Source organism: Castor canadensis, chromosome 5, assembly GCF_047511655.1.
Source record: "Castor canadensis chromosome 5, mCasCan1.hap1v2, whole genome shotgun sequence".
In the NCBI taxonomy this organism is placed as follows: domain Eukaryota; kingdom Metazoa; phylum Chordata; class Mammalia; order Rodentia; family Castoridae; genus Castor; species Castor canadensis.
The window spans coordinates 107,862,860-107,875,465 of NC_133390.1; the positions used below are offsets into that span (position 1 = coordinate 107,862,860).

Genomic DNA, 12,606 nt, shown 5'->3' on the forward strand with positions numbered 1-12,606 from the left:
AGATTGGGAATTATTCCATAAGTAAAAGAGAACACAAAGAATAGTTTAAATTTTTTACTGAGATTCTAAAACTGGAGTGAAAAAGTTAAAACTTAGGTTACTTGTTTATTCTTAATCAATGACAAATGCTACTAGAAGTTTACTTGCCTATCCTTATAAATTAGCCATTCCAGAAACAATATTATTAACACTATCAGTATCTAGCATTTATGCAGCACTTTATGCTTTTGCAAGCATTTTATGCCCTTATTCTGTCTCTTCATAAGGACTGTGAGTAGACAAGCTGTTAGTGTTGGGCAATCCTGCGTACCCTTCTTTGTTTGGCTCAAATGCTACATACTCTGTTAGTATTGCCTGATCTAATTTCTGTGAACAACAGCCTTCCAATTATTTGTGTAGGTACAAGTATTTTAGCTTCTCATTCGGTGGAAATAAGGGCTGTATCTTACATATCATGGTGCTCCACCTGCAACTGGTTTGGTAATTTGTACCATAGACACTCAAGAACTTGACAATATGCAAGAATTAGGTACTTTGAGATAGCTTTTAAATAAAACCTTTTGACAGCTCCCAATTCTTTGGATGCAAACCGAACTTCCTCTCATGATTCCAGATAAAGAGTAAGAGTCTGGTTTTCTACTGGGAAACAGAACTACATTTGGTCTTTAATGACCGTTGATACCATCATTCTAGAAAAGTGAACAGTTCAAACCCAAGTCACTTGCCTGCCAGTGACTTCCTCTCTGTAATCACTTGGTCTTCTCCACTATTTCTTCACTTGGCAACAAGCTTGATTCTGCTAGGGACCCTTTGAGGAGTCATGTACAAGGCACCTCAGTACTGTGCACCTGTGTTAAGGGTTGTCTTGTGGGGAGTTAGCTCACCTGGACATTCAGGTATGTGCTTGTTTAAAACACTTCAGAGGCTCCCAACCTTATCCCAGATGGTGGCAAAGAAGCCTCAGGGCAGAAAGTGGAAGAAAAGGTCACAGGTTGCCTCTGCTCAGACCTGAGAAGACAGAGGCCAGTGCAAGGGAGTATGTGTGTGTGTGTGTGTGTGTGTGTGTGTGTGTGAAATTATAAAAGCAGATGAGGTTGGTCACCAAAGGTGCGATTTGCATGAATGCCTTCAGTCTGGAAGGCAGCTAAGGGCTCAGTGTACCCTATAAAAAGAGCTCAGTGTGAAAAGGAAAAAGGAAGGAAGCAGAAGGATTGAGAACCTACGTCCTGGGAATTTAGCAAGTCAATGCTGATTCTGTTCATCAGGCTAAAAAACAACTTCCTATTACAGTGGCATGTTCTCTTAAGAAATCACCAATACATATTCAAGATATTGCAGGGAGGGGTAAAGTGTATTTCAAAAGCCACTGAATGCTTCACAACTCATCTTAAACAAAAAACCTGTCAGCCAGCATCTCTAATTTATTAACCGTCTGCTGAGTAAAGTGTGTTAAACTTGACACTGTAGAGAGAACAAATTCTACCATAAAGGAACATGCAATTTTGATGTGTAAACAAACAAACAAACAAAAAAACAAAACACATGAAACACTGGAAAAAAACACAATTACAATGCAAAAGACAATAGGCAGGAATCTTGAGAAAAATTAATATATTTATTTAATACACAAGCCATGTCAATTGCTGAACAGCCTCCCAGAAGAGGGACTGAGCTGGGGAGAGGACGGTTATTCAGTAAAGCAGTCTGGTAGAGTTAAAAGAGAAGTTGTGAGGTCAGAGGCACTTACTGCAGGAGGGAAAAGCAATCTAAAAAACGGTGAGTGTGAACTCAGAGACAGGAATAATAAGAAATGAAGCTGAATTTAAGAGACACTAGAGAAGAATGAGACTGAAGCTGGAAACTGAAAAGGTGAAGGGCAAGAAGACTGGCCTTGCACACTATGGTAAGACAGTAAACGAGATCATCTTTCTGGGCAGAAAGTGAACAAAGGTAACAAAAACTTTAACATCATTTATACCTTTTTACCTAATAATTGTCTGTTAGAAAAGTTTTCAGGGAAACTTAAACATGAGCTCAAATACTTGTGTGCAAACATGTTTATCAAAGTATTATTCCTTATAAAGAAAATCTGTCTAGAAATTGGTTGATTAAATTATGGACTATCCATGCAGTGGAATACAATTCAGCTATTAAAAATCATGTTATGAAAAAATACTAAATTATTTGAGGAAAATACTCATAATGAAATCAGATCCCAGAAGGCTGGATGTGGTGGTACATGCCTACAACCTCAGTTAATCAGGAGGTGGATATCAAGAAGGAGGCAATTCATTTTGAGGTCAGCTTGCGCAAAAAGTTAGAATAACCTATCTCAATCAATAAGCCTCGTGTGGTGGATCACTTCTGTAATCCCAGTTCAAGTGAGGTGTAAATAGGAGGATTACAGTCCGAGGCCAGTCCTAGGCAAAAATGAAAGACCTTATCCAAAAAATGACTAAAGGACAAAAAAGGACTGCAGGTGTGGTTCAAATGGTAGAGTGACTGCTTTGCAAGTGCAAGGCCCTGAGTTCAAACCCCAGTACCACCACCAAAAAAAAAGACAAACAGATCACAAAATTATTTTTGTTGAATTATATGAATGTATATCTCTAGTTATCTTAGAGCAGTAGGAATTTGGATGATTTTTATATTTTTCTCTGTGGTTTTCTGCATTTCCCAGATTTCATGAAATGAAAATTGTATTTCTCTGTGCTGGTACCATACTGCTTGCTTTACTGTGTTAGTTGATCTAATCATCACAACAACCCCAACAGGTTTTTTTACAGATGAGGAAACAGACTCAGAGAGGGCAAGTAACCTACACTTGGTTATGCTGTAAGTAGTGGAGGAGGAAATATGGAAGGAGGAAAACATTAAGTTTTTAAAAAGAAGGCGATGCCTTCACCGTGTCAAGCAGCCCAGGCTAGGCTAAGCCCAACACCGACAGAATAAATGAGCACATGAGCAAAGTTTACTCTGTAAACTTACTTGGGATCTACATGCCCACTGTGAATGGACACAAAGCATTTTGACGTGGGTAAATCTAAAGGAAACTAAAGGCACCGATCTTTGCACCAGGTTAAGGTGTTTAACTCTGTTTTCACACACAATCAAATGTTAGATCTGATTCAGAGGGCATCTGATCGATGTCCCTTTCAGTGAGGAGACTTTGGCATCAGACAAACATATAGGAAGGTAAGATGGGAAATCAGTTCTACAAACAGTGCATGGGAGAAGGGCTGGATTGGGGCAAACGTTAACTCAGGGATGATGGCTAGGTAATCACAAGATAAAGCAGAGATCAACATGGGAATCCTTCAAGATTCGTGCCAGAGCAAGACAGGAGAGAGCAATATTTCATTGCAGGGAAGGTCACCCTGCCCTTGACGGAAAGTGAGTGTGGGTGCTATTTGGCAGCAGCCAGCACTAGGAACACACACTAATTCACTTCGTCCACCTTGGATCTGTCTTTCTTATGGTAACATATCATTAACTTTTGACAGCTGCTCTTTGGCTCCAGGCACTTTAAAACAAAGTCAGAGTGAATGTCCTTGCCCACCAGGACAAGGACAGAAAGCAAGGGAGTGTGATTCCTCTTTTGTACTTCCCAAGTGTCATTTCTTGCCATGGAGAGGTTCTAACCTGGAGAGGTTATTTAAACAAGAAAGGCTTCTTTGAAAAACCATCTTGTACTCCTGAATTCATAATTGCACCTCAAGAAGACAAATTTGATTCCTTCAAAAAATGGCATCCTGAGAAAGGACCAGGCATTAATCAGATACATATAAATGAAATCTTATGCCTATTACAGAGATTTAAGATTGCTATGGAGAACCAAAGCTGCAGACCTGTAAATGTGAGTCATTTGTTGTAGCAAAATGACCACGGCAGAGGGCTTAACCCTCAGCATGGGACAGACCTGAGATCATATAACCTACTTTATATGGAGGATGAGGTTTTAATTTAGCTTAAACATTAAGGTGATGGTTGCTAAGTTGGAGCTTATTCAGGACAACCTCCCTGGGATTCCACATGTGACAAGCCCTTTGAATGACTTTCTCAACCACGTAACTCATATTTATTCTGAGTTACATCCACATGGTAGCACCACGCCTATCAGAATGTACAGATAACCTCAAATCTCATTTGCTATAGTGGGGCTTCCTAGCTGCAGATGGCTTCTTTATATATAAAAACAATTACCTCCCTTTTGCAAATCCCTACTTTCTAATTGCAGTAAGATATAACTAGCTAAGGTATCACCTACTGCTCAGCTGTGTGGTCCACTTTTCTTAATGTCTTGATCAAAATCTACATTCAAACACTAAGGAGCTAAAAATTTTCTCTGTTTATGGTCTGAGGGCAAGCTGAGGTTATTTTCCTACTACCAAAGTGATGTGAATAAATTCTTTGCCCCTCACTTACCACACATATTCCAAGAAGAGGTTAGGTTTTCAGCAGAAAAGACTACACTAGTTCCATGGTCTTTCTTTTATTTTCATTTTTAAAGCATACATACACATCTAAATTCTCCTAAGAGATGTCAGCATAAAAAATGGCCCACCAGCAGACTTTTTTTTCATAATTAGGTTGAGCAAACAAGCAGAACTCAGCCAAAGCAGTCTGTTAAATTTTTGTGATGGGTGAGTTCTGATCTTTGAAACAGTTATAGAAAGAAGTAAGAAAATGTTTCATATTCTAAATACTTGTGATCTACAGAAGAAAAATGCAAAGTAATATTTATTTACAGAAAGAAGTATGTTTCATATTTCAAATAAACACATGGTTAACTACTGATTAAATTCCTTTCCATTTCTGAGTCTTGGACAATAGAGCTTGGGGAAATATTAACTTCCATAAGTGCTATTCAAATGTATTCTAGAAAATTTCATGCATAATTCCTACTAAAATGCCCATGGGATTCAGGAAGCCAGTGGGACTGTTGTAAATGAATTATAAAATACTCATGAGTTATTAAAAACATAGAATCTATAGCTATGACAGAAAAGCAACTCTTCAGGGAGGTAGCCAAAACACAGATAAAATGTTCCTTGGCTGGCAACCGCTATTTAGACAGGAGCAATGCCAAAGCACTCCTACTGGGCCTCACTTGGCTTTTGTCCCCCACACAGCTACCTGTCAAGCTCTTTAGGGTGTAACTCCAGCAAGCAGGAGTGGCTAGAGTGGCAGGGACATTCCAGACCAATGCCAGTTGGGTTGATGAACTTAACCTCACATGGCTGTGAAAAGTGTTTTCAAACCCAGTGTTTTAGACCCAGTGGCAGTAGAAGAGTGGTTGGTCTTTCTGGCCAGGGAGTTGGCAACTGACTTAGTGTGATATCAGTAACCCAAAAAGAATCCCTACCTCCCAATCATTTTCCCTTTCTGCCTGAAATTCTATCATTACAGCCTCAATCTTTGGTTGTCCCTATCAAAAGACAATTATTTTAAGGAGAAAGTAATATAGTAAATAATGTTCCATCTCAGTGTGGACAAATTGATCAGATTATTCAGAAAGAGTGGACAGCTAGGGAAACTCCGGGAATAGGGTGTAAAGTGAAAAATCAAAGATCAAGAAGGATAAACATTCTCTGCTCTGAAATTTAACTTCGTGTGGAGGAAAACACAAAGACCTGTACTGCTTGAAGACTTAAGTTACTCTTCTCTATCTCTGGCTCCCTCAATCTACCATCAAAGCTTGTTTGAGACTAACCTAACAAAGCAAATTTAATTTGTTACATCACACATATGAGTAATACAAAGGCACTAATAGTGCATTAAGTACAACAGCAGCATGTGTTACTAAGGAAGAGTTTGATAGCTTCTCCTCTACATATAAGGAGCCATCTCTTGGGTTGCAAAAGTGGTCTCTCTGGTAAGAGCTACTGCTTCCTTACCTCTCCTGCCCATTTGGACCTCTAGAACAACTTTCAACCACTTCACAGCATTTCCATGCAGTCACCTAGCTAATTGTCTCCCCACTATGTATAAGCAACTAGCAGGTAGGAGCACAACTCTTTCACATGTGTGGGTTTCCCTAATGTTTAACTCATGTAACCATGCCAGAAGAAAAAGAGAGGGACTTTGAACCTGGCTTAATATTCTATGAGTGGTAACTCTATATGACCATAAAGAAAAATTAAAAAGAGAAAAAGAAAAAGACCAGGCTCAAGCTGTTTTTTCCCATCACTTATACTATTTTATATTTCATGAGCACCATGTCTTATTTAATACCACTTGTAGGAACTGCTGGTTTGGAAAACCAGAGCATGTTAGCAATGTTTTATTTCACACTAAGAATGTTTCCTAGTATTTTTGAATTATTTGTGTTTAAGTTTGAGCTCTACTAGAAAGCTCTGTGAACAGATCTTACACACACACACACATACACACACACACACACACACACACACACTAATGCCCCATTTTTGGGAACCTGGGTACTGAGTTCAAGAACAGGTCACAGGGAAGCCTTATGAGATCCATGCATGGGAAAGGCAATAGAACAAGGCTTCAGTTTTCTCTACAACATTAGGTGACTTAACTTGATCAGGGTTTCTGCAGGGACAGAAATCCAACCAGCTGCTTGTGAGTCACCAGGGTTAGAGAGAGGGATTGACTTCTTTTAAAACAGATTCATGGGTCCTGTTCTATATTTAGTAAATCAATACTTTTTGAGTAGGACTCTAGAATCTGCTTTTCAAACTTGCACTATATTTTAACAGGTTCACTAAAAAGGTGAAACACCAGATTCTACGCCCTAGAGATGTTGATTTGAGAAGGTCTAGATATGTATTTTTACAAGCTTCTTAACAAATTCTGACATACCTCCAAACCTCTACACTAACAGTCCTTCTGCAGGATTCAGGTTTAGCAAGTAAATATTTTTTAATTCTTATATAAATCTTGACTATATGCAGTGACATTGCTGCATGGCTTGGTGCCATGTGTTTTTTCTTTATCATTTGAAATTGCCAATCTGCTCAGCCTCAGAAGGCCAAGGTCTTTTCCTAAAGCAAGCTAACTGAACTTGAGTACTTAGGATGCCAGGGAACTCCTGGAACCCAAGCAAGTCCCAGTAAGCCGTGTAAAGCAGTCCACAAAGTGACCTCTGACAAAGCACCTTGACCATGTAGTGACTTCCTTTTGACCATGACGCCCATGGACAATCAGAACATGTCTGGACCTCTGTGGGGGACTAACAGAAGAAATGTGAGTATAGGAGCTGAAGAAGAGTAGCAGAAGCAAAAGGAAAGCAGCAGCAGCAGCAGTGTTGCATAACTTCGCAGATAGGGTTTGGAAGGGTATCTTATTTAGGCAAGAGAAAAATAGGATACCTACTTGTGTAAAAAGCTATGATTGCAGCAGTGAGTGCACCCGCTTGTGTACACATAAAGTGGTACATCTGAAATTTGGATGGGCAAATAGTTCATGAACTTTACGAAGAAAAAAATATCTTTTCCCAGTTCCTACTTAACTCCAAAAGAGAAGTAGCCAGATAAGTAGGCACACAGTCATGTGGTAGAGCTACAGTCTTTAAAATAATATTTATTGTCTTCTATGTACCAGGCACTGTGCTAACTGCTTGGGATAAATGGTGGGAAAACAGACACGTGCCTGCTCTCACGGTGCTCACAGGAGACAGAAATTAACCAAATGATGACAAGAAACAAGATTCTTTAAGGAAATACAACAGCTTGGTGTGGGGTGAGGTGGCGAGCAAGGCTTTCTTGAGAGAGTGACACTTGAGTCGAGGTCTAAAAAATAAATCGAAGGTCTACAAAGGGGTGAGATGAGTAGTAAGAGAAAACGGCAAGAAAGAGCACACTGAACAAATACGAATTGTCCACGAATGTAAGTTAGAGCCATGGGTGAATAAAATTTGTAATTATGTGGGTGGAAAGACGTCAATGTGATTTGTGCTCTGCGGTACTGGAGAGCAGTCATTGGGTCTACTGAGGAACACCAGGAGAGCAGGATACATGCTTCACTTGCCCAAACAAAACCAATAATAACTTCGTATTTGTTGTTGGGGAAAAATAATTCTTTTCTTTACGTTAAAGTTGATTTACTTCAAAGATCTGAGTTAAGAACAAGTTAGACCCCAATAAGCTCTTGTCTTCACATTTAACACCCACATATTTTTTTTTTCTTCCTCACCTCGCACACTGCTGCCTTTCTTTAGTGTAGACAACTGGTGGAGCCTTAACCTTCCTTTCACATTTCTTGGAGATGTCGAATTTGCACTGTTCTAACCTTCGCTATGACAGGAATCAAACACATCTCAGTGTCATATACTAGTAATATTTTTTAAATCACGAAAGTTGTTCTTTTCTGAGGGAAACTGTGGGCTTAAAATAGTATCAACTGATAAGTATCAACAAACTTGAAATCATTCAAGTTTTAAAATTCTTCTCCAAAAAGCCTGCAGAATAAAACTAAAATGAACATTTTTCTTTTAGGAAATGTGTACAAGTGCTCCCAATTTCATAGGAAAGAAGTCCAGTAGTCTCACCATTTCAAATCCCATCTATTTATCCTCCTGCATGGATATATACCCTACTCCATGAAGAATGTTCTCCACAGAGAGAAGTGAAAAAGAGATTTAGGATTTGCCACTGGGGAGAGAGCATTTGCTCTGCAGGGGTCTTCCCACCTAACTGGAAGGAGGGCTGGAAAAATCAGAAGTAATGGGATTCGCCCTTTTATGTGGGTAGCCAGGGTTCTCAGGAACAGATCCGCTTACTGAATACTTGGTATGTGCCAGGCACTATGCTTGGTACTTTATGTAAATTATTTCATTTAACCCTCACAACCTTCAAGGCAGATATGATTAGCAACATTTTACAGATGTGCCTCTGCACACCTCCAGTAATCCTTTTCTTGTCCACAAGATCTAGAGTTTCGTAAATATTTCATGTAGGCAAATCCTAGGAATTCAGCTCTGAGAAGAATATAATTATAAAACTGAGATGAAGGTAGGGATATAGGTGAGACACAAAATATGTGTTTTAAGATTCCTTTTATTTGTTAGAGATGAATTAAAATCTGGCTATGTCCTTCTTGGCCCCCAATGCAAAGAAATAAAGTCAACCATATGCACAAATTACAGTATTCTTAAATACAGGGGGGACAAAAGCAATGTTTATGGCAGACATTGTTAATCAACTAAAGAATTACTTGCCCTGCTACCCAGATCCACCCTCAAAATCCTTCTGGATGCTGTATTCCCAGGCAACCACCAATCAAAGTCAGCACATGAGTCTTGTATGTAAGCATTGTTTTAAGTCCAGACTGACCCAAATACCTGTTTTTGTGAATGAAGTTTTATTGGATAGCAGTCCTACATATCATCGATGGCTACTCTGGCACTACAACAGTAGAGTTGAGCAAATGAGACAGAGGTTGTGTGGTACACAAAGCCTAAAATATTTACTACACAGTCCTTTATAGAAAAAAAAAATTGCCAAAGCCTGGTATAGATGAGTGGTCAAACTACAGCAAATTAGCAGGCATATGTAGATATATATTATTCATATTTTTTGCTTGAATTACTTTGTGCCTTTATTTATGGGGCACTATGTTAGGTTCCAAATGTACAAAAATACGTCTTCACCTTGCAAATGGTCTTCACCCTGAAACAGTTCACAATGTAGCTACAGAGGTGATTATTAAAGAAATACAGAACAATATAATCAATTCCAAACTATAAGAATGTACAATTTATTTTTTGAACCCTACCAAGTGCTCTAAAAATTCCAATACCCAGAGATTTTCCTTAAGCAATTCTATTGCTTTCCCTTTGACCATACAAGTCAAAACTGTTAGAGGGAGTTTTAGCCCTGACAGCAATCCTTAGAGGAAAAAGAACGGATAAAAATGCAGCCAGGTGTTGTAAGTGGCAGCTATTTTACTTGATGTAAGATTAAAAATGAAAAGGTTATTAAGCATTATTAAAAACAACAGACAATTGGTGGTGCCCCATAAAAAACCCAACTTTAACTAGAGTCTCCAAATTATCTTTTGTCAGGAACCATACAATCATGAGAAAATGAACAAGATTCCAAAGAGACATATGAAGTCTGAATTGGATTCACAGTGGATTGGAAAAAACATAATAAGTACATAATTATAGTAATCCACAGCTGGTCTAACCTTAGGAAATAAAGAATTGCTCAGTGAGGCTAGTGTCTCTGAAATGGCAGAAAAGAAAAAACAAAACAACCCATACTTGCTATACAGCAGTGTCCTAAACCTTTATGCCCCATGCCCAGACAGCCCATATCCTAAAGATTTACTGAATTGCTACAAGCAATTTCCAAATGTTGCAAATTATGATGGAAATGGTCAAACCAGAAATATAAATTTTACTACCTGCAATACTCAATTATTAATTTATTTTCTTTCTCCAAGGAAGTATCTGTGATTCTTCTTCAAAACATATTGTTTTGATTTAAGTGCCCTACAATCAAAAGAAAATCAAATAAGTTAGCGTGACTTATAAAACCCTCACAATTAAATAGTGAATGTTAATAAAAACTTAGAAGAAAGGTAACTGGCCATTTTTGCATTGAGTAGCTATTTATAAACTAAGCTGTCACCTCTGTCTCAAATCTTTTTTTCAAGTACAGGAAACAAAATTATATATATACATATCTTAATAGAATACTTTATTGGTATCTTTCCCAAGAACTAAATAAATTCTCAGGATTCATTCATCATTTAAAGAGAAAATTAAACTTGTGTGTGTCCTATGTAATTTTTAAATGAAAATTCTATACATGATAGTTCAATGTCATAACACCTCATCTAATGAGAATCATAGAGAATGAAGAGTTTTACATAAGTGAATGTCTCATTTAACTCAACTTTACTCTCTAAATGATGAAAAAATGATGGATATGTGTTTCTGAAGTAAAACATATACCTCTCCACAGTTTTTCAAAGGAAGAGTGCAGAAGAACACTGCATGTGTTCTTGATAATTTAAGGCCATCACTGGAACATGAATGGAATGTTGTAATACGCATGTCTCTCACATAGGAATTTGGTTTGCACACCAAATCACCTTGATTGCTGTAAGAAGTTCTGGGTTTTCCTCCATAGGTGGGAAAATCTTGGCTCTAAGATAATTGTATACTGTATGCACAATTATCTAGCCTAAATATTTGGTAAATGTTTAACCTTCCCATTAAAGAAACATACACGGACTTTATGGTTGTGATTTTCCTCCATAGCCCTTTCTTTTAATGTCTGTGTTCATTATAGTGCTCCAGATATTTTTAATCTGTCCTGCAGATAAATGGAGCATTAGAAGTGAATAACTGAATTCTGAATGTATATGCATGTTTTATCAAAAATCATTAAGACTTTCCCTTTGAATTCATATACTTTAAGAAAATCCATCAAAATTGCTTGAAAAAAAGTGCTAAGTTTCTATATGTGATGTTTATAATTTATATGAATAGTTAATGAACTAAGAAATTCTTACAAAAATCTAAATGTAGTTCATATGTTTTGTCTCTTAAATATTCATAATTTGGAACAAGACTGATACTGTATTTTTCATCTCTGGTTCTTTATCACTTTGAACAAATGAGGCATTTGATAGGTGTTCAGTAAATGTCTGGTGATGAATGAATTGAAAATCTTCAGTGTAATAAAAACATTTTAAAAATTCTATTTATAAAATTTTAATCAGTTTGTCTTAGATCATATAAATTACACTAACAAGAAAGCAATGTTTAATAGCATGTATCTTATTGGTTATATTAATGTTTTTAACATTATTCATAATTGACCAACTACTTAAAATTTTATGTTGAAATAAACATAAAAGAATGAAGCAGCAATTACCAGTTTTTTTCTTGAGTATGATTCTGGAATCTACCAAGAATCTGTGGAAACTTCCACATTGAGAAGCAGTTATAATCTTAATTTCCACATGGTTTTTAACCATGTACCTATAGTTATACCTTTGTCCACCAGATGGCATCATTGAATCAAACGAAATGTTTAACTTCTATGGTATTTGAGGGAAACTGAATAAAAGGAGATGGTTGTCCTCTTGTTGATTAAACCAGAAATTGACAAAAATCCACAAGTGTGAAAAGCAGAGGGCTGGCTGAACTACGTCATAAAGCAAGCCTCATAATTCATTCAAGTATTCATTCTTTCCACTTGTATTGAGTGTTTATGATGATCCAAGCATTATGTTGAATACAAAGAACTAAGACTAAGAGCCCTTGCCCTCAAAGAGCTTGTAATTTAAAGAAGCAGATAACTTGTAAACAGATAACTACAAAAGAGTACAGTAAATTCTCTAATTTAGAAGTCTTGGAAACACCATATCCGAAGAGATACATGAGTCAAATCTTGAGGGATGAAAGGAGTTTGCTGAGTAGAACAACAGGCTGGTGTTGTGGTTTGGGCACAAAGTGTCCCTAAAAGCTCATGTGTTGAAGGCTTGGTTCCCACCTGGTGTATGAAATCATCAATTTTTTATTGGATCACGACAGATCAATGGGTTAACCCATGGATGAGTTCAGAGCTGAATGGACTATCAAGAGGTAGGACCTGGTTGGAGGAAGTAGGTCTTGTGTGGGTG

General features: G+C 37.6%; 1 protein-coding gene across 2 annotated transcripts in view; it reads right to left on the reverse strand.

Moving 5' to 3' along the window:
* Ppm1l (protein phosphatase, Mg2+/Mn2+ dependent 1L) overlaps positions 1-12,606 on the reverse strand; it is a 270,446-nt gene that overhangs the window by 97,250 nt on the left and 160,590 nt on the right. The window contains exon 1 of one of the 2 annotated variants that reach the window (XM_074073882.1): positions 10,375-10,391. The exons of the other annotated variant lie outside the window; for it this stretch is intronic. The gene's annotated coding sequence lies outside the window, so the exon portion shown is untranslated. Of the gene's footprint in view, positions 1-10,374; positions 10,392-12,606 lie in introns of those variants that run through there. 2 annotated transcript variants of the gene reach the window in all.